The sequence below is a fragment of the Coregonus clupeaformis genome, chromosome 12, assembly GCF_020615455.1.
Source record: "Coregonus clupeaformis isolate EN_2021a chromosome 12, ASM2061545v1, whole genome shotgun sequence".
Classification (NCBI taxonomy): Eukaryota; Metazoa; Chordata; class Actinopteri; order Salmoniformes; family Salmonidae; genus Coregonus; species Coregonus clupeaformis.
Genome location: NC_059203.1, coordinates 60,665,776 through 60,670,640, shown reverse-complemented (window position 1 = coordinate 60,670,640; position 4,865 = coordinate 60,665,776).

The following is a 4,865-nucleotide window of genomic DNA, read 5'->3' as shown; positions in this document are numbered from 1 at the left end:
GGGGCCTCGTGCTCCACCTTATGGGTAGCGGCATGCTGACCCCTCCTTGCCCACATGCTACAGAGGGCCACCGGGGCACGCTGGCACAGTGGCTGGAAGAGGGGAGAGAGAGAGGAGACAGGGACAGAGAGAGGTTATTCATGGGTCCATGATACAAAGACAACTAGGTCGTGTTCACTTGGTGCCTTGGGCACAAAACCTTTGGAAACGGGGGATGTAAATGGCAATTGCCCAACAGCACACATCTCTTCTACAAACCTCAATAAGTTAAAACAACAATGGTAGTATCTTAATGACTTGTTATATACATTCATACACACATTGACTAAAGCTATCATAAAACCCAACAGGATTATGAATAGTTAGGTTTGTAAAATTAAGGGAATTCCAGAAATTCCGGCTGGGAGGTTCAAGTTACCGGAATTTTTCAAACCTAGTTGGCGTAGTTGGCAGTGCTTACACATCACCAGCTCTAAGCTGTTTACTGGCTGTAAATTGATGTTGTGAAGCTAGAAGTGTGTTAGAGACTGTGACTACATAATCAAAATGGCTTCTTGGGAACTTACTGTGCCTTGTGAAAAAGACGCATGGAGTGTGTTCTCTCTATATCATTGAAACAATTAACACATTTGAAACCATGTTCAAACTTCAAACACATGAAGAAGTATAAAAATAGAATCTTATGTCTCATGTAGTCCAATATGTAACGAACAATATAGTCAGCTGGGTGTTTGTGCGATATCAATAATCAGCGTGGTTGTTCAATTATGTCTATCAGCAGTACTGAGAAGAGGGAGCTAGCTAGCTCCTTTACAGCCCCAGTGTACTAGACCGCAGAGGAACAGTACAGCACTTATTCAGCACTTCCTCTTATCTAATCTCAGCTAGCTCAGAATGCCTAGCGGCTCCATACTCTGTTCCATACTGCATCCTGCTGCTGCTCACTACTGGATATTATAGAAGCTTCCCTTTTTCACACATTTAACCTAGGCCTATTCCTATCAGGACCCTTGGGAAAGAGGTCGTCTGACCTCAATGGAATTTTCATGGTTATATTAAAGGTTAGCTCCTGTTCTGGGCCCGGTTTTGTGATAGCGATGGAATTTAGGCTTAGTGTTTTAACAATGCATCTTTCCTACAATGGCCAAAGATGTAACATGCGTTTCCTAAAACACCACGCAGAGAGAACGTTAGCTAACTGCGTTGTTGAGGCATGTGTCGATACTGATAGAATCGAAAGAAAGGAAGTGCTGCTCAAGGATCAGCTTTCTTCATTAAAATCTTCATTAACATTATAATTATTCGTCAATACTGATGACGGATCAGCTCCTAGAAAGATATTGGTCGAATTCTCCTGCTCAGACATTGAATGCATTAACCAATGGTTATGTGCCACGTCATCAACTGTGTCATCGACTGACAGCTTTAACATATGTGGTTAGCTGACATGTAAAATACCTATCCAGTCGTAAGTTCTGGCAGGTGTCAGCAAAGCCTTGGCAGAGAAACAAGCCCATTATCACCAATGGCTGCAAATATTGAGTGTGAACCTTGGCTTCCACGGGACAGACAACACCCTGACCCACAACCTTGCCTAGGCATGTGACTGTAGCTTTAGCAAACTCACACTTTGCCAAATTGACACTTTGCCAAACCTGGCCCACACCAGTCTTTCGAACAGGGCTTGCACTCTACAGACATGCTCCTCCCAAGAGTCTGAGTATACGACCACGTCATCCATATACATGGCACACCCTTCCAGAACTGAGACCACCCGATACATCAGCCTCTGGAAGGTGGCTGGAGCATTCCACAAGCCAAAAGGCATCACTGTATAAGAGAACAAACCAGATGGAGTTATAAAGGCAGCAATCTCACAAGCTCTTTTGGTAAGGGGTACTTGCCAATATCCCTTTAAGAGATCAAATTTGCAAACATACTTTGCCGACCCAACTTCATCAATACAGTCCTCCATCCTAGGAAGAGGGTAAAGGTCTGCTTTGGTAACATTGTTAACTTTTCTATAATCAGTGCAAGGTCTGAAAGTGGAATCAGACTTCTTGACCGGAAGACAGGGTGAAGCCCAATTTGAACAACCTGGCTCCGCAATACCATTGTCCAACATATACTGCACCTCTGTTTCCAACTGCAGTCTCTTCTCCTGAGATACACGATAAAATCTCTGTTTAATAGGCTTAGCATCTCCGATATCTATGTCATGCTCAATTAAATGGGTTTTCGATAGAGTGTCAGAAAACAAAACAGGGTAGCTTCTAACAAGAGCTACCAATTCATCACATTTCTCAGAGTCTAAATGATCTACCAAAACCCCAAGGTTTTGCAAAGTCTGGGAGTTTTTCAACCGACCTTGTAAGACCTCATCCGAAACCCTAACTACCTCCTCTTCTCCCCCCTCCACAAAGTTAAAGCCACAAGATGTAGTGACTGGAGCAGCAGTCAACGCTGACCTCACCGCTGGAGTGCCTTCCACTTTGCTTAGATCACGGGAGTGATAACATTTTAACAGGTTCACATGGCATCATTTAGAGGACTTCCTATGACCAGGGGTTTCAATGAGATAGTTCAAATCTGACACTTTGCGCAACACAGTGAAAGGACCGCAGTACTTTGCCTGAAAAGGTTAACTTACAAGAGGCAAAAGAGTAAGTACACGATCACCGGGACTAAACCCACGGAGCTCAGCCTGTCCGTCATTTTTCAGTTTAATTTTCTGTTGAGAACATATTCGTTTTTCTTTCGCCAGTTCACCAGCCCTATACAACTTCAGCCTAAAACCATTTACATAGTCAATAAGGTTCCGAGGTGGTTCTTCAGGCAAACAACCATCCTGCAGCACTGCTAAAGGCCCATGCACCTTATGACCAAACACTAAGTCACTTGGGCTAAACCCTGTGCTTTCCTGCACTACTTCACGAGCAGCTAGTAACAGCCAAGGTAACCCCTCCTCCCAATCTGCAGACAGTTCTGTACAATATGCACGATGCAAGGATTTTAAAGTTTGATGAAAACGTTCCAAAGCTCCCTGGAATGGCATGGAACGCAGTAGACTTGTTGTGTTTAACTTTAAGCTGTTTGAGAACCTGAGCAAATAAATGGGAGGTAAAGTTAAACCCCTGATCTGACTGGATGATTTTTGGAATCCCAAATGTTGAAGTAAATGTAGTTAACGCTTTAACTACTGATTTTGAAGTTATGGTACGCAAGGAAAAAGCTGCCGGATATCTAGTTGCTTGACACATAACAGTTAATAAGTAGCTATGACCTGACTTGGACCGTGGTAAAGGCCCAACACAATCGATAATAAGATGCTCAAAAGGTTGCCCTACGGCTGGTATTGGATACAAAGGTGCTGGCTTTAAAACCTGGTTTGGCTTGCTTGTGCGCTGACACGTATCACAAGTTTAAATAAACTGAGCTACATCCCACTTTAAACGTGGCCAGAAAAAATTACGGAGTATACCATCATAAGTTTTACGAACACCCATATGACCTGCCACATCATCATGTGAAGTTTGCAACACTTTATTTCGCAAAGTAGTAGGTACAACTATTTGAAAGACTGGTTCTCCTAGACCCTGATCATAGTGTGGAACTCATTTCCTGATCAACAGCCCATCAAGAAGAAAATAACACTGAGCACTATTCCTCACCACTGAATCAGGAACAACTTTATCAAACAGATCGGCCAAGGTAGTATCGACCTTTTGCTCAGCTATCAATGAATCTCTAGAACTAGTCAACTGTTCTGTCTGGAGTTTGACTGGCAACTCAAGACTTTCTGGCTTACTCTCAACATTATTACGAGAGGCAGCGCGGGTAACAGCACAAACTGGAAATACCTTAGGAGACACACAGTTGAGATCTGGAGATACCCTTGCTGGGGACACTGAAGGTTGCTTCATAAAGATGTTTAATTTGCCATCTGCCCACACCTTACTACCCGCCAAGTAATTCCCCAAAATCATGTGTACTCCCTCTACTGGCAACTGGGGTCTAACCCCAACATCTACATCACCCTCTACCAGGCCACATTTTAGGGTAACTTCATGTAGAGGAGAGGAGAATGGAACTAAACCCATACCACGTACCATTACACATCTGCCAGTATCAGACTCCTTAGAGAATGGCAACACAGATTCCAAAATAAAATAATCTAAAGCTCCAGTGTCTCTTAAGATCTTGATTGAAACATGTTGGTTGCCATCTACCAGGGACACTACACCATCTGAAATAAAGGCTGAAAAATCACCGTGGGAAAACTGAGAATCAAACTCAACTAGTGGCTGAAAAAACTAATTCTGGTGGTCAGAGGCTGTAACAGGAGCTGCCATCACAGCAGCCATCACTGACGTTTTTGATTTAAGTAGAGGACAATCTTTCTTCCAATGTCCGTCAACTAAACAGTAGCGACAGGTATTAGCATTAACCGGTGCTTTAAGTCCTCCAGACCCAAACTTCTGCTGAGGCCTTTGAAAAGAAGCTCCAAAAAAAAGGTGACCTGTACAGGCAAAAGTCAAATCACAAACAAACTCAGAATAGGTTTGTGAATCTAACTTTTTCCTGTTACGAAAACGTTGACGACATGCCTCTGGCACAAGCTCGTAGACCTTCAGAACTGCTGATTTAACTTTATCATACACTTTACTGTCAGCTACACTCAGTGCTACAAAAGCCTCACGTGCTTTACCTGTAAGTACACATTGCAACAACATAGTCATGTCCAAATCTGACCAAGCTCTAGCTTCCGCGATACGCTCAAATAAAGCAAAGTATGTGTCTGGATCTGACTCATCAAATTTAGGCAACAAACAAAGATTCCGTGAAACATCAAACTGTGGTAGTCC